Raw genomic sequence first — 18,522 nt, forward strand, 5'->3', positions numbered from 1 at the left:
TTCCTTCTTGTCACCTTTTCATTTTCTACCCATCCTTTATGGAACCGCTCACATGCTACCCCTCTATTAGCCATTAGTGTTCTATCCCTAACTCAAAGGCCATTCTCCTTGATGGAAGAGAAGAGAAAGAATAAGCATCTCCTAAGTACCTACTATGTATCAGGCCCTACATTAACTACTTTTTGCAAATATTAAGTTATTTGATCCTCACAAGAACTCTGTGAGGGAGGTGTGATTCTGATCTCCGTTTTTACATATGAGGAAACTGAGGCAAACAGAGGTTAGGTGATTTACCCAAGGTCACACAGCTAGTGAGTGTTAGAAGTCAGATTGAACTCAGGTCTTCCTGACTCCAGGCCTGACCCTGTTTACTATGGCACCAGCCACTACTGAACTTTAGCACTCTGGATGCTCTTCTTACAGGACCATGGACCATGCTTTTGTCTTCATGATCTGGGACCTGCCCTTGCTTCCATTTACTGTTGATGTTGGTCATTGAGTTCCCTGTCCATCCACTCTGTTCTCTTTTTATAGCTCCCTCATTGGAATAATTTCTCTTTGCATTTTTAGCATTTCATTCTCAAGAACATCATGTCCTTCTGGGGCCATTTTTCTTGTAGAGTCTTAGGCTATGACATCGTTCTCTGACAACTCTGAAATTTGCTCTCCCCAAACTAGGGTGCACATCAGATGATGTGCCCAGCTTTTCTCTCCTTTCCCATGAATTCTAAGATAGAGCAATCACTTCTTCTTCTTCTTTTTTTTTTTTTGCTAATTGTTTTATAACCACAACAAACTAGTGCATAGGACGCCCTGTACAACAACAACAACGCAATAAAGGCTTAAAGCTGGAGGTGTTCCCATGGCAACGCTGAAGCTAGTTTAGTCTCTGGTATTTGGAATTTAGGCTGCATTCCTTGTGATCTGGATGGCTCTCGGGGCAGGAGGCACAGGCCATGCTCTAACCAGACTTGAAGAGGAGGATGGCGACCTGGCCCAGGTAGAAGTAGATGAAGTGCTTCGTCTCGTGCGTCAAGTAGCTGCCGAAGTTCCTCCCCACGATGCAGTGCCAGGTGGGGTTGTACTTCTTGTCAAGCTCCTTCTTAATATGGGCTGCTATGTCCTTCTCGATGTTGTACTCCTCCAGGGCCTGGGTGGCACACTCTACGGAGACCTGCTGCATCTCCTCCGACATGTCCGCGCTTTTGATTACGGCTTTGCAGTCACACACGGTTACCGCGGGTCAGGGGCGCTGGCGGCGGGTCCCGGCGGCGGGGCGGCTCAGGCACTCCGTCCGACCTGGCAGGTGCTTCCACTGCCTAAGCCGTTGCGCATCTCGCAATCATTTACTTCTTGAGGCTCCCATCACTTCTACTTTGTTCAATCAGCTCTTCTTTGTCGGCTGGATTCAAGGCCAAATTTCCCCTCTTTTCTTCTTCTGTCTCTTTAACCATGAAATAATCATTGAGGCAGACCCAGAATGTGCTAGATGCTCTGCTTTTGGCAGAGTGATGCTTCTAGCACAGTCCAGAGAATTAAAATCCTCTATCATTAGCGTGCCATGCCAGCTTCTGTTCTATTTCCTATACTCCTCATCCATTTCTTCTTTCTGTGCAAGTGGTCTCTGGTATACTCCCTTGATAATATCACTTCCACTTCCCTCTCCATTAATCTCCACTCAAATGCTTTCCAAATACGTTTATACTCTCCAATTCCTGAAATTCCACACATGAAGATATTTTCTTAATTTGTAACTCTATCCTGCAAAGGGCCTTAAATGCCAAACGGAGGATTTTATATTTGATCATGGAAGTAATAGGGAGCCCTTGGAGTTTATTGGGGATGGGAAGACTTGTTGGGTCACAACACGGTCAGACATGATCTGTGGTTTAAGAAAATCACTTTAGCGGCTGAGCAGAAGATAGATTGGCGTGGAGAGAGACTTGAGGCAAGACAGACCAATTAGAAGGTGATTGCAGTAGTCCAGATGGAGGTGATGAGCGCCTAAAGTGGGGTAGAAGCTTACGAAAGGGAAGAAGGGACAAATACAAGAGATTTTGTGAAGGTAGAAGTGATGACTCAACCACATATTGGATATGTGGGGTGAGTGTGAGTGGGAAATCAAGGCTGAGGTTTTGGACAGTCATGAGAAAGTGGAGAAGAAGAGGGTGTTTGGGGGGGAAAAGCCATGAGTTCTGCTTTGAACGTGTTGAATGTGAAATACCTGTGGAATATCCAAGAGGCATCTAGTTCATAAGAAGAACTGGAACACAGATCTCCTGATTCCAAATCCAGGACCCTACCCATCCTGCCATGCTATGTTTGCTTTTCCCAAAGACTACGCAGCAGTTATAAACACTACTTGGTAACTCTTTGGATGAGATCAGAGGTAGAAGGAGAATATAACTCTGAAAGTTTTAGGCCCAGGGGACTGTGGGAACAATCCTGCGTTAGACAGGAGCTCAGCTCCCCAGTCTTCAAGCAGGTTCACACTGGATCAGGGCAGAATGAAGGATGGCAGCGGGGAAATGATACGGGGTTAATATTATTTTATTCCCTGGTGGCAGACAGGTCAGGATGAGGTTGGGGAGCTCAGCTGCTACAGCACCCTCCTAATTATTCTTCTTGTGGCAGCCTGGTGAGATGGGGCAGGGGGAGCATCCACCTTTACAGTATCGGCTCCTGGAATATCCACATTCGCTGACTGGTGCTCACTTGACGTATGGAGAAGTGGACAGAGAAGGCAATATGCCAACAATAAGCTCCTTAGTTGGCACTACCTTTGGTTATACCATGATGTGTCAGCATAGAGCAGGTGCGGTATGGCTGTTCACAGGCCAAACTCAAATGTTTACATTATCTTGGTTACATAAGGATGCACAAGGGCAGTGAGATTGTTCATGGCCATGGATCCAAGGAGCTTGTATCAGACTGGATCTATGCCACCTTACACACATCCTGCCACAAACATGAGTAGGGAAATTGGAAATGGAGGGTGGGAATGGAGCAAAAATGAGAAGGAAAATATTGTCTTGGATTTTAACCATGCAGAAAAGAAAGAGTCATGGGAGTTCAGATCTCTGGCCTATCACTTAGTGGATCTGTCCCTGGGCAAGTTATTTAACCATTCTGGGCCTCAATTTCTCATCTTCCATGTCCCTTCCATTTCTTTTCTTCTTTTCTTTTCTTTTCTTTTCTTTTCTTTTCTTTTCTTTTCTTTTCTTTTCCTTTCTTTTTTCTTTTCTTTTCTTTTCTTTTTCTTTTCTTTCTTTTCTTTTCTTTTCTTTCTTTCTTTCTTTTTCTTTCTTTCTTTCTTTCTTTCTTTTTTTAAAGAATATGAGCATTTTAATAGAGACAAGATGGACCTTATATACAGAAAGACTGTGGGAGGGATCTAGGAGTGGCCAGGTAGTCTGCTGGGGATGGTGAGATAATAGAATGCCAGGGACCTGGACCACTTGGCCAAGGGAGAATGGAGTCTAGCTAGGATTAAGGGTGGGAAGTGGCCTGGGGCCTTAGGGAGGTAAGACATTGGAGGGCTAGGCTAGGTTAAGGGTAACAGAATTGGGAGATTAGGTGTAGCCACAATGAAAGTTCAGTTGATGGAATTATGGCCTCTGGTGAACACTAGAGATTTGGCCTTGTGGGAAAGTCCAGAGTTTTTCCTTTCTGTAGCCCAGATCCCAACCCCATCATTCCCCTCTCAAACAAATGGGACCCAAATTCTTTTGGGGTGAAGGGCAAAGATCTTGGCTCCTGAAACTGCTTCCTGCTGGCAAGGGGTGTAGAGGTATCCCTGACTCAAGAGGGTCCCAAAGAGGAGGTTGACTGGAACAGAGCAGAGGCTGCATCCAGGGAACAATGGGGAGACATTGGCTGGTACCTGCTGTTTGCTACCAACTGTAGGTGAATGGCCTATAATCTGGAAGACACAAATCTGACAGAAAAGACTGCAGGGCCCAGATATGACAGGATAAAACATCCTTAGCTCTGTTTGGATTCAGATAATTCAGTTTTCCAACTGATGAGGATGGGAGCTAGACTCCAAAAAGGAAAAACCCTGGACTTTCCCACATGGCCAAATCTCTGATATCAACTGGCCTTTCATTGTAGCTACACCCAGTCTCCCAATTCTGTTACCCTTAACCTAGCCTAGCCCTCCATTGTCTTACCTCCCTATGGCCCCTGGCCATTTGCCACCCTGAATCTCAACTAGGCTCCATTCTCCCTTGGCCAAGTGGTTCAAGTCCCGGGTGTTCTGTTCACCCCAGCTTACTGGCCACTCCCATTCAGATCTTCCTTAGACTCCTCCTCCAGTCACCCCAAACTACTTGGCCACTCCTAGATCCCTCCCACAGTCTTTCTGTACATCAGGTCCATCCTGTCTCCACTAAGGTGCTCAGATTCTTAAAACCTAGCCACTGCACAGATTCTTACAACCTAGCTCACTAATGTTCATACTCCTTAAGAGTCTGCCCAATATGACAGATGTTCTAATAAACCTTGTCTTTGGCTGAAAGAAGGCTTGGGTTGAATTCTTTTGAGCAGAATCTGCACGTTGTGATTTTGGGGTTCCAACATCCCTAAACCCCTAAACCTCAACACAACCATGCAGTATCAAATCCATCCTATAGCCAGACTCAAGAATAACCAGATGGATAACATTCCTTTTCAAAGGAACATGATAGGGAAACTGAGCCAGGAGGATCCCATCTTAGACTGAGGTTCAAATTGTCCCCTCAGCTTTTCATGATGTTGACTTCCCATCAGTATCATATTCTCTGAGCAGCTTGTGGCATTTCTCTCAGATGATGGATTATTGATTATCGATGAACTATGGCCCATCAGACAACTCAAAATAAAATCCTATGAGCTTTTTACCTCAAACAGCAAGTTTCACTAATCACAGCTTGGGGAAAATATTTCCAGGATTTATATCTCAAACTGAAATTTGTCTTGGAGTAAAAAGCCAATCATTAGAGATTACTTCTATACACTTGCAAATTCTCAACAAGATAAAACCCCAGACAAGCTTTTTGGCAAGTTTACACATTAAAACAATAGCCAACAATAGCCAAATTATTTTCGCGGTTAGTCAAATTATGAAAAATTGCTTGACATAACTGATACAAAAAGTTCACCAATTTGAAACTTGAAACAAACCCAGTACCAATTAGGTGACTTGAGTTTTGTTAAATGCATTTCCAAATAACTTTTACACAGAGAATCAACATCTCATCATTAACAGTTAAAACTACAACTTTAAAAGAGCGTGCTTACCCACCGGAGACTTCTCAAAAACTATAACATAGACATTACCCATTATTCTTTCCTATATGCAGGATTGTTTTGAGACAGTTGGCTCTTCTGGCTTGGGATAATGTTTTGGTAAAGCCATTGTCATAACGATGCACAGATGTGCTGGATTAGAGATAACTACAAATCCTGTGATCTCTTTGGTAAACTCGATTTGGTTTTTTTTCATTCTGATGCCTGATTTTAATTGTGGGGAAGGAAAGGGTTGAAGGGGTCAGATGAAGGGAGAGGACTGGGGCACTGAGACAGGTTTGAAAACCATCCAGGTGATGTCATTGGTATAAGGAACTCCCCCTAACAATGCAAATTTACACATTCTCTGCAATTTATAGTCCTATGAGGTGCCTAGAATGCCAGGAAGTCCAGAGTCACACGAGCAATGTGTGTCACAGGTGAGACTTGAACCCAGGTCTTTCTGGCCTCAAAGCTGGCTCTGTGCACTGTGCCATATTGTCTTAAACTGTCTTAACCAATGATTTTCACCTAAAATAAAATGAAAAAAAAAACAGGAAAATAGTGACGGGAACATGATAGGTAACATGCTTTTACAAAGTGCCCCCTATGCTAAGTGGTGGGGACACAATAGGAGGCAAAAAAAAACTGGTTCCATGTTTCTTGTTCCCAAGGAGTTCATATTCTAATGGGGAGGACAAGATGCAAAGAATTATGTACATACAAAATCTATCTGCAAATACAAAATAAATTGTAAATGGTGATCTCTGAAGGGAAGTCACTGGGGCAGGGTATGGAGAAAGAGCAAAGACCTTCTTCAAAAGGTGTGATTTGAGCTGAGTCTTGAAGGAAGGTGAGGAAGGGATAAGAGACAGACAGTGCAAAGTCATGGAGTCAGTAGATGTAGTGACTTGAGTGGAGAAGAGTAAGAAGGCCAATGTGGTTGGCTAATAGAATACATCTTAGGAGTAATGTATAAAAGGGCTGGAAAGGTAAGAAGGGGCCAAATTGTGCATAGCTTTACAAGCCAAACAGAGATTTCATAGTTAATCCTGGAGGTAACAGGCAGCCTGGTCAGACCTGTGCTTTAGGACAATCATGTTGGCAGCTGAGTGGAGGATGGACTGGGTAGCAGAGATGCTTGAGGCAAAGAGGCCAGTTAGATGGTTATGGCAGTAGTCCAGGTGAGAGATAATGAGGGTCTGAGCAAGGATGAAAGCTGATTTGGGGGAGATAGAAATGACAAGATTTGACAATAAGTTGGATGTGTTAAGTCACTTTTTGAGTGAAGAGTCAAGAGGAGAGTGGCCATAGTAGGCACTGAATGATTATTGATTGATAGCTAGCTGCCTAGTCTGTTCCCCCTCTTTTGCCTGGCCACTCCTCATCCGTACCACTCTGCTAGTCTCTAATACCAAACCTTCTTCCTACCTTAGCTTCCAGGGCCGGAGTCTTAGAACCCTCTGATTTGTTCTGTCTAGCCTGATCCACGTTCTACATCCCGTGCGCTGCCCTCTTCTGAGGTTGCCTTCAGTGAGGACCAGAGTAGGGTCATAGATTTAAGGTTCAAAAGGACTTAAGAAGGCATGTCATCTGGTCCAACCCCTTGACTTTATACAGGAGGGAAATGAGACCCAGAAACGTGAAGTGATTCACTTTTTCTTACCTATAAAATACAGATGCCAACATCTGTATTTCACAGTGTTGTTATAGGACTCAAATTGGATAACAAAGTGTTTGATGCATTCTGAAGTACTCTCATCTTTTGTCATTATTATTTGCCTTTGTTGTATCCCTTCTACATTGTTCCCCAGGGTAATTTTCTTGTTTGTCCCTCACTCTTTCTCTGCTAATTTTACAACTGAATCTAAATGTCATTTATATGTATTTTGGGATATTTATGTGTATTGCCTTCATTCATTGGTTCAATTTGACCTATAGATTCTAGCTCAAAACCTTCATTTATTTTTCTCTAGTTATATGTTAAGAATTTTATACTCATCAAATCCAAGTGACATTTGGAGAAAAATACAATGAGATAAAGGAGCAGTTTAATGTACATGAGAAGGGAAACTCACAGATCAACTGTACAAATGCAACTAGCAATGAGAGAGAAGTCTTAGGTGCCACCTAAGTTTATTTCCCAGAACAGACATTTGGGGCCAGCTATGCAGAGACCTGCTTCACAAAAGAGCTGCTTATAAACAATTTTGAAAGTGTGTGTATGATGCTCAAGAATGATGGATATGTGAATGAAAGAACATTTTTTGTTGACCAATAGCAAAGGTCAATGCTCATGAAATATAAACTTTAAACCCACCAGTTTACCAAAATAAAATAGTATGGTTTCTAACATCATCATCATCATCATCATTACCAACACCACCATCATCATTATCATCGTCAACTATAATCACTCTTGGCTTAAAGGTTCAGGATACCTCTTGTATTAATTCACTTAAAGTTTTGAAACATTGGTGTATATTTGTTTTTAATTTATAGACAGCCCCCAACTTCAACATAGGAAATCCAGTGTCCTTCCTACTGCTACTGATTAGGAGAATCTTATTTGTCCCTTCTTCTAGGTTGTTAGTGTGATTCCAGCCTGAAAGATGTGCTGACATTTTAGAGTAGCGTGGTGGAGTGGATAGGATGCTGGAATTCAAATCAGCAAGACCAGAGTTAAAATCCCATCTCTAACATTATTTTATTTTATTTTGGTGAGGCAGTTGGGGTTAAGTGACTTGCCCAGAGTCACACAGCTAGCGAATGTTATGTGTCTGAGGCAGGATTTGAACTAAGGTCCTCCTGAATCCAGGGCCACTGCTTTATCCACTGTGCCACCTAGCTGCCCCTCCCATCTCTAACATTTACAAATGATGTGATCATGGGCAAGTCATGCAAACTCTCCATATCTCAGTTTCCTCATCTGTAAAAGTAGGTGGTTGAAATGCCTTTAAATTTTATGTAGCATGGAATAATTAGGGTGTTGGATTTGAAGTAGGAAAGACCTGGGCTCAAATCCACTTTCAGATGCTGGCTTTGTGAACCTGGGTAAGTCACAACCTCCCTGAGCTTCATTTTCTTCAAATCTGTAAAAATAAGAGGGTTTGGCTTGATGATCTCTAAATTCTTTCACCCCTAAATTCTATGATCATATGCTTCATCTCCCTCTTTGGCTTGCTACTTCGCAGGACTGCCCCTTAGGAGGCGGCTACATGATGCTGGTTCTGGAATCAGGAAGATCTGAGTTCAAATTTGTCCCCTGAGACGCACTAGCTGTGTGACCCTGGGTAGGTCGCTTAATCTGTTTCCTTATCTATAAAATGAGAATAATAGCACTTTCTTCCCAAGTTTATTGTATCAAGTGAAATAATAATAAAGCACTTAGCACAGTGCCTGGCTCATAGTAAGCACTATATAAATGGTAGCCATAATTATTATTATTATTATGATTCTTGATATACACAGTTGACATCAAGCTATATGAAAAATACATCAAATAGTTCCTTTATCTCATGGTATCTTTCTCCAAATGGATTTGACAAGTATAAAATTCTTAACATACACTAGGGAAAGATAGCAAATGAAGGTTTTGAGCTAGAATCTGTAGGTCAAATTGAACCAAGAGGTGAAGGCAATATGTATAAATACCTTATTTTCCTCCATCTAAGACACTTTAGGTATGGAACTATTAAGGAGAAGGCTGTGAATAAATTTGTTGAAAATTACTAGCATCCCAAAATTACAGCTAAATTGGAAGAATGTTTAAAACAACAAATATCTACACAATTCCAGTCTAGGTGGCACACCGGATAGAACACCAGGCCTGGAGCTGAGTTCAAATCCAGCTTCGGGCACTTACTTGCTGTGTGACCCTAGACATCACTTAATCTCTGTTTGCCTCAGTTTCTTCTTCTGTAAAATGGGCATAATAATAGCACCTACCTCCCATGGTTATTGTGAGGCTCAAATGAGATAATAATTATAAAGCACTTAGCACAGTGCCTGGCACATAGTAAGAGCTATATAAATGTTAGCTATCATTATTATTATTATTATAGTTTCTATATAATAAAACATATATATATATATAATTCTCATAGACATTATATATGTGTGTATATGTGTACACACACACACACACACACACATATACAGAGTCAATAAACATTTATTGAACACCTACTACATTCTAGGCACTGAATTAAGTGCTAGGGATAAAGAAAGGCACATTCCCTTCCCATTAATCTTAAATCCTCATGGCCCAGAGCAGCTTTCCTCTGGAAGCATCCTTGTTTGACCTTCCCCCCTGCCACCCAAGACCTTTCCTTCATTCTCTTCTTTTTTCTATTATCTTCTTTCTCCCAGAGCCCTACCCCCCCCACCAGCTTCTATGACAGTGCTTAGCATAGTGCCAGGCACACAGTAGGTGCTTAATAAATGCTTGTTGACTGACTGACTTATTAGATATATAGGGTATTCCAGGTTTGCTTTTCTTCTGAAAAGTACATGAATCATTCTTTGGAACACCCCAAGGCAATATGACATAAGGAAAAAAGTACTAGTGTTGGAATCTGACGATCATATGTCAGCCTGTGATATATGCTGGCTTTGGGACCCTAGGAGAATTACTAAAACCTTTCTGAGCCTCAGTTTCCACATCTGCAAAATGGAGAGTGTGTAGCAGCTGTGTTCTTCTTCGGTCCCATATCAATAGGTGCGCTCCCTTTAAATTTCCCTATGTGAGCCATGCCTATTGACAATAATATTTTCATTAACTACCACATAGGACTGCTTGTATGAACCCCACTCCAAAAATCCCAAAGTACTATTGAAATGGGGGTTATTATTAGTGTAGAGCACCCCTCAACTTTCATATGGCCGCCCCAAGTTCAAGGTTCTCTATAGGTTTTCATTCCCTAAAACTATTGCTCACAAGTCCCCACTGGTGCGATTACCTTTAATAGTAAGCCAGAAGATACAATCAGATCAAAGAAAAGTCATTTAATGAAATGGCATGATAATAAAAAGTAGCAATATGACACTTCCCTCATAAACCTGGCCAGACTTTTCTTTAAACTGAGCTCTAATGGGAAGAGTCGACCCCATAGGGAACAAAGGGGGAAAGGTAGATAGTTAAGGAGCACGTGGGACCAAGGCAAACGCGTGGAGAAACAGCTCATGCCTCCGATGCTGCTTTGTTCTGGGGATGTCACACTGCTCCTACCAGACGTGATTGCTGCTAATTATCTCATCTCCACTTGACCCAACTTGTAGTTTCTCCTGGTGCTTACTCAGCTCTTGTTTTTGCCAGTTGTTACTTGGCTTACTCCAATTTCTAACTCAGCTAAAATCCTTGGCCATGTCTTTCTTGGTTTTCGTGCTTCCTTAATGGCTGTAGGCTTTTTCTAGCTCTTTTAGGAAAGGCAGAAAATTCTTGTGCTATGACTAACAATAAGTCTCCACTGTCTCGTCTCTTCAAAGTGTTGGCCACTAAGGTCCCTGGTATCCCCAGCAGAAGATCCTCAGTCTTTTTTTTCCAAGAAAGAAGAGGTTTCTACCAACTTGTTAAAGTCTTTAGACCATGGCTCTTAACCTGGGTTCCATGAACTAGTTATTTTAAAAAATATTTTGACAAATGCATTTCAAAATAATTGGTTTTCTTTGTAATCATAAGTATTTTATTTTATGCATTTAAAAAATTACTCTGATAAGGAGTCCACAGGCTTCAACAGACAACTAAAGGAATCCATGATATAAAAGTTAGGAATCCCTACCTTTGAACTAGACTTTTCTTCGGACTTTTCTCTTGATTGAGGGTCATGAATCTCCCTGTCAGAGATTTCAGCGCAGCTACTGGTAACGATGCCAGACGCTTCTCAGTCTCCAATCTCTTAAGACCAGGTTATAAACCAGGGGATGACTATTTGCCTAGTAACTATGAAAAAGATCTGGGCTTCAGGGTAACCGAGTTCTCAACTGTAAATTTTTTTAGTTCTCCAATGTAGATGAGTGGGTAGTGAAAAAAGGGAGAAAGGAGCTTTTTCACCAGGGGTGTGCTGGAGCCAGCTCTAACCCTGCCCCCCAGGTATTCAATTTCCAGTGTGAACATTTCATGCCACAAATCAGGACTTCATTGTTGTATTGATTTTCTGGACTTAAGAAAGTATAATAATGCAGATTAAACTTTTAAAGTGTGTGTTGTTAAATATGTACTAGTACACCCCTGTATTTATCTGTAAGTAATAGATGACTCAGAGAATGAAGTTATGACCAGACTGGAGATCTGGTAACTGGAAGATAATAATGATAGTAATAACTGACATTTATATAGCACTTTAAGGTTTACAAGGTGCTTTACAACCATTATCTGATTTGAATCTCACAAAACCCCAGATTTTAACCCTTGGCCATTGAAAAGGAAGCAGAAAGTCAAGGCAAGTCAAGTTAAATCAAATCAACAAGCATTTACCAAGTGCCTAGATATGTAAAGCTAAAAGCTGGGGACACAAAGAAAGGCAGAAAACAGTCCCTGCTCTCAAGGAGCTTACAATCTAATGGGGGGGGGAGTGGAGAAGAAGTAAACAACTATGTAAAAAACCTAAAATATATGCAAGACAAATGTGAGATTATCTCAAAAGAAAGGCACTAGCATTAAGCGAAGTGGGACAGAAAGCCTTCTTGAAGAAGGCGGGATTTTAGATGAGACTTGAAGGAAGCCAGGAGGCAGAGATTAGGAGGGAGAGTGTTCCAGGCAGAATTCCAGCACAGGCAGAAAAATGCCAGAAGATGGGAGATGGAGAACTGAATGGGAGGAACAGCAAGGGGGTCAGTGCCTCTGGCTTGAAGAATATATGAAGGGGGTAAGGTGATGGAGGCTGGAAAGGAAGGAGTGGCCAGGCGATGAAGGGCTTTGAATGCCAGAAAGGAAGGTCAATCCTCAGGGCTTGAAGAAGAAAAGAAAGGGGGTGGGTAGTAGCTGCTGAGGAGCCAATTAACAAATAAGAGGTACCCTCTATGGCTTACACTGGCAAAAGACCTGACCCCTTAATTTTCTAAACCCTGGCACACCAGGTGGAAACTTTACACCTCCTCCCCCCTTCCCCTGTTTCACACTGTAAAACCACTACCAGTAATTTGGGACTAGAAGAGAAGTCCCAACATTCACTGCCTGGAAGAATGGGAAGGCCTATGAAAAAGAGGTGGAGGGCCCCATCAGAAATAGGAGGATATGAGTATCCGATGTTTCCCCACAGAGACAGTGCTTGAAGTGGTTTCTTGAGACCAATTAGGACAACCCTCCCTCCAAAGTGTATTATGATGCCTCATTGTAACGTGGTGGTGACTCTGGGTATTTTAAGTGGGTCCTCTAAGCCTATTCCAAGGGAACACAAAACCTGGAAAGTCCTACCAAGTCTTCCTGGAAGGCTTCCTAGTACTAGCTGGGGAAATCACTGAGCCCTTCCTAGCCTCTGTTTCCTCATCAGTAAAAGTATTAATTGATAGAGACCATCGACTCTAACACAATGACCAAAGATACTACTGTGGAGCCACCTTGAGAAGTCGGTAAATGTTTTAGGTCTATCTAACTTACTTAGTAACTACAAGGGCCAGGCTCTGCTTATGGTACTGAAAGTTCACGCAGGGAGATCTACCCAGAATTTTCAAAAATCTTGCTAACATTCCTGACACTTCCCTTATCTGACATGTGTCAAGTCTCTCTGCTATAACACATGGTCTAAAACATTTTTGCAATATTTTGCAGGCGATTCTGGGAATGTCTAATTAAAAGTCTCAGTCAGTAGCCATTTGTGGAAAAATCTAGTCCGTGGCAGAAAACAAAGAAATGTCAAAGTATGATGGAGTCAGCCTTCTCTCATTTTTTTTTTTTTGAAGACAGTACCTTTGAAAACTCTAGCCATTTCTTTAGGGCATGAAACGATGAAAAAGAAAGTGTTTAGGCTTCTCCACTCATAAGTATGAAGGAGTGAATAAATGAATGAAGGACTATTTATAAAGGAAACACCATGCACCAATACTATGCCAAGTGCCGGGGACACAAATACAAAAGCAGAGAGTCCTGGCACTCCGTGAGCTTACATTCTGATAGGAGGAGACAATAGAGCTAGGAGTCTAGGGGCCGAGGAGTGGCATTTCAATCTGGAATGTTCCAGGGATGGTGAGTGAGGCCACAGGAGAGCAGCTTGATATACCCCTTCTGTTGAGAAGATGGGTGGAGAAATGAAGAGGTATGTGACTGTATCTGTTGGAAATGGTGACCTAGATGAGATGGCCATTAATGAGGCTACTGGGCCCCAGAGTGGAAGTTGTGAAGATCAAAGGATTAAAATTTCTAGGGGATGAGAAGGGACGAGCATTTTTTAGGTGACGCAGTGCATAGAGTACCAGGCCTAGAGACAGGAAGACTCATCTTGAGTGCAAATCTGGCTTCAGACACTTACCAGCTGTGTGACCCTGGCAAGTCATTTAAAGCTATTTGCCTCTATTTCTCATCTGTGAAATGAGCTGGAGAAGGAAATGGCAAACCACTCCAATATCTTTGCTAAGAAAACCCCAAAAGGGGTCACAAAGAGACAGACACGACTCAGACGACTGACCAATGACACATACCAGGCACTGCTAAACACTTTAAAATATTATCTCATTTAATCCTCACAACAACCCTGAGAGGTATTATTATCCCCATATACAATTGAGGAACCTAAGACAAATAAAGGTTAAGTGACTTGCCCAGGGTCACACAGCTAATAAGTGTCTAAGGTTGCATTTGAACTTGGGTCTTCCTAACTCTTGGCCCATTGCTGGCTTCTGGCCCAGGGAGTAAGTCAGCTTGGTCTAGCAAGATTTTGGCCAGAGTCTTGAAATGTACTATTCTGGCCTTAAGCCCCAGAAGTGGGAGTTACAGGAAAGACCAAAAATGATATAGAGAAGGAAAGAAGGAAAGGGGATTGGGATAAGAGACATAAAACATAGAGAAATGCAAGAGGTAAAAAAGGGCTGTGACAAAACCCACCATTAGTCCATTGTGATCTTGTGATGCTTCCCTAGTTTGGGGCTGAGCTGAAAGGATATATAACAAGACACTTATGCTTGGTCTGAATCCTTTATCTGCTATTTTCCCTTAGAATCCCAGAGCTCTGACCCATGGCCTGGAACAAACAAACAAACAAAAAGAATGGAGTTGGAATAGGAAGAACCTCAGGGATGGGGTAGAACATGGTGGTTCAGCTGGCTCCTTCTGTCATCTGTGGGTCCAGGTATTTCTCTGTAAATAAACATATCCTGGGCTTCAGTTTTCTCATCTATAAAAGGAGGTTAAACTGGATGACCTCAGAGTTCCTTCCAGTTCTATACGTATGATCTTGTAACAAGTCACTTACCCCCTCCGTGCCTCAATTTCCTCATCTGTAAAATGAAGAGGTTTGACTAGCTCAAGGTTTCTTAAGCTGGGATCTAAGATCCTCCAAGTGGTCTGTGGCTAGATCTGGGGGGAGTCCGTGAACATAGATGGGTAAAAAATAATTACATTGTTATGTATTTTATTTTATGCATTTTATTATTTTTTTTTGGTGTCTTTTATGCATTTAAAAAAGTACTCTGAGAAGGGGTCCATTGGCTTCCAAGGCTGCCAGAAGGGTCCATGACACAATAAAGGGTAAGAAGCTGTGAGCTAAATGGCCTTGAAAGTCCCTTCCACGTCTAGGGCTATGATCAAATCACTTGAACCCCTCTGGGCCTCAGTTTCCCACTCTGCAAAAGGGGGGAGAATTGGACTGGATGGCCCTTCTAGCTATAGGTCTGTGGCCCTTATGATGATAGCCTAGACAGTTTTGTTGTTACTGAATCATTTCAGTAATGTCCAGCTCTCTGTGATCCCATTTGGGGTTTTAGGGGTTTTTTTTGGTTTTTTTGTTTTGTTTTGTTTTGTTTTGTTTTGGCAAAGATACTAGAGTGGTTTGTCATTTCCTTCTCCAGCTCACTTTACAGAGGGGGAAACTAAGGCAAGCAGAGTTAAGTGACTTGCTCAGTCACACAGCTAGTAAGTGTCGGAGGCTGGATTTGAACTCGGGTCCACCTGTCTCCAGGCTCAGCACTCTATCTATTATGCCACCTAGCTGCCCAGTCTAGACAGTAGTCCTATTGCAATAGAAAAAGATGAACAAATACCTACTCTAAGGGTAAGTGATCTCCTCCCCTGGCCAAAGTTTGATATAATCCAAAAGGAAAGATTTGATGGGAGAATGGATTCTTAATGGATTTTAAAGTCTGATTTTGAAAAATCTTATAGTAAGATCCCAGAAGAAAGATAGCAGGAAATCACTCAAGATTCAGAGAAACAGTTCTCACACAATTTATGTTAACTGGTTATATCTGAAAGACTGTCTTATTACATAATATTTAAAGTATAAATTACCAAATTCGTGGCTAAGTTGCTTGTTTTCCAAATTTAGTTAATGTTCAAAGAAATGTTATTTGACTGATCTTTTAGAGGCTCGATTACAACAAAAAACATAATATTGGCCCCCAATACCCTGTATGTTCAGAAAAGTACATTTGGAATAAAGGTTTGTCTTATAATAGAGAAGACTCATAGTTCTTGGATTTTAGCCCTATTGATAATATGATTTAGTAGATTTGGAGAGGGAAGGGGTAAAAATTTTAACAAAATAAGCAACTCTCCAGTTTTTATGTTTAGCTATTCATTCTTCTTTAATTTGTCACATTTTGGAGGGTCAATGCCATTGCTTAATGTGAAGGGACTCAGATCTCAGAGTCTGAAGAGATGCCAGGGGGTCATCTTTCTTATTCATGCCTAAACAGAGATCCCCTCTTCACCCTTTCTGGTAAGTTGTCATCCAGCCTCCTCCAGAAGACCTCCGATGCTGGAGACTGCTCATTTATTACAGGATCTCTCCTGTCAGTCAAAAGCTACCTCTCCTAGGATTTATGTCTTGTGCCACATCATCCTTTCCTGGAAGTCTGCATTCTCTGAGAACCCATAAGAAACTGAAAACCCTTCTTATTATGTTGTTTACTGACTGATCTCCCAAGCCAAATTCAGTATGCTAGATCGTTTGTCCAGTTTGACCCTTGGTGAACTATCAAAAGAAAAAAAAAGCCTTGCCACTATCAAAAAAGAAAATGTGTTTATTTGAACAAGGCTTTTTCATGAACCTAGTAACCACCTCTCTCTTTTCTAAATTTCTACATTGCCGGGAATGAATAAGTCATGTCTTCAGTAATTCATGCTAGAATTTTTCTGAGGATTGTTGTCAAGTTTAGGGGTCTTTGTTTTTCATAATCCTCTTTTGTGTAAATTGGAACTGTGTCTGTTTGTTTCTAATCTTCTATCAGGTCGACCTTCCTCTATGATTTCTCGGAGCTTATTTACAGTGGTCTGTGATCATGTCTGCAAGTCTGTTTAGTGTCCCAGGATGGAATTTATCTGTGCCTGGAGATTGGTGCTTCCTTCAAGTGGCTGGGTATTTTCTTTCTATCTTTTTTCTTACTGAGAGGTTTAATTCCCACTTATGTCTGTTCTAATTTTCCAATTTGAAGGTCATTTTCTTTGGTGGAAAACATGGAGACAAAGTAGCAAAGTCTCAGTCTCTCTCTCTCTCTCTTTCTCCCTCTCTCTTTCTCTCTCTCTCTCTCTCCCTCTCTCTCTCTCCTCCCCCACCCCACCCCATCTCTGCATCTCTCTGCATCAATTCTATCTCTGTCTCTCCCCCCATCCTCCCCCACAATTGCCCTTACTAAGTTCATCTTCTTTATCAAATACAATTTTAACAAAACAATAAAGAGCCAACAATACAATGTCAACTATACTTTAGTGTCTTGAGCATTTTAAAAAACAAACAACCCCCCCACCTCAGCTCATGCGGGGGGGGGAGGGAGGCTTTTGCCTTCTTGGCATTATTCTTCAAGTTTATTGCCAGTCGTTTGTAAGTGTCTTGGTTTATAGGCTCCTACTTCCATAGTTGCCGAATGTTCTTTCAAAATCTGACCTCATCAGAGCATCCCTAGTCCAAGAAGAGTGAACCCTTTGTTTTGTAATTCACTAGTAACAGACAAATAGTATTTCACAGCTTAGATGCCATTGCCTCCTAAACAAGGTCATTCTGGATCTCCATAACTGTTAGTTCTCACTTCCTCCTGACATCATTTGGTATCAATCTGCATGCACTTTGTATTTACTTATATATGTAAATTCTATATTCCTACCATAGAGTGTAAACTCCTTGAGGGCAGGCAGGGGCTGTTTCATTTTTGTCTTTATATCCAGGGTGTCTGGCACTCAGTGGGCCATTAAGAATTGTCTGCTGAATTGACAAACCTGTGACATAGTTATAGTTATTATTATTGTCATCTTACAGATGTGGAAACTGGGGCTTAGTGGTTAATTGACCTGGCCGTAGCCACACAACTATAGGAGTAAATGTCAGAGGTAAGATTTTCCTCCTGACTCTTTGAACCCAGGACTCCTGACTCAATGCTCTTTTGCTTAATAAAAGTTTTGCCTAAGGACCTAGAACTTAATGTTTTGCTGTAGTCAGAGAGATAGGACTTGATCCTGTCACCGATAATCCTAATTAGAAACAAAGGAAAAGGAGACCAACCTAACAATATTTAATTACCCAATGATGTCATAATTTATGTTAATGTCATGTCTGAAAAAAAGGGGAATGAAACTGAACATTCTAATAGCTTTTGCTCTATTGTAATTGGTAAAATGCAAACACAGTTACAAAAAAAATCCACTTAGGTGGAAATTCTTCTTCAGGGGAAAAAATACTCCACTGTTGTTCAGTTGTTTCCAATTCTTAACCTTATTTGGAGTTTTCTTGGCAAAGATACTTGAGTGGCTTGTCATTTCCTTCTCCAGATCATTTTACAGATAAGAAAACTGAGGTCAACAGGGTTAAGTGACTTGACCCAGGCCACACAGTTAGTAAGTGTCTGCAGCCAGATTCGAACTCACAAAGAGGAGTCTTCTTGACTCCAACACTTTGGCGCCCCCTTACAACCCACATTGCACTGTACATCCTATCAAGAAACAACATGGCAGATTATATCAAGAATGGGCCTCAGAAGTACCACATCACACCTATCAGATTGGCCAACATGACAAGACAGGAAAATGATAAATGTTGGAGAAGATGTAGGAAAATTGGAACACTAATGCATTGTTGGTGAAGTTGTGAAATGATCCAACCATTTTGGAGAGCA

At 41.5% G+C, this 18,522-nt stretch overlaps 1 pseudogene; it reads right to left on the reverse strand.

Moving 5' to 3' along the window:
* Positions 1-874: 874 nt before the first annotated feature.
* On the reverse strand, positions 875-1,210 carry LOC110208992 (dynein light chain 1, cytoplasmic pseudogene; annotated as a pseudogene).
* Positions 1,211-18,522: the final 17,312 nt, after the last annotated feature.

This window comes from Phascolarctos cinereus, unplaced genomic scaffold, assembly GCF_003287225.1.
Source record: "Phascolarctos cinereus isolate Bilbo 61053 unplaced genomic scaffold, phaCin_HiC Scaffold_1;HRSCAF=81, whole genome shotgun sequence".
NCBI classification, from domain to species: Eukaryota; Metazoa; Chordata; class Mammalia; order Diprotodontia; family Phascolarctidae; genus Phascolarctos; species Phascolarctos cinereus.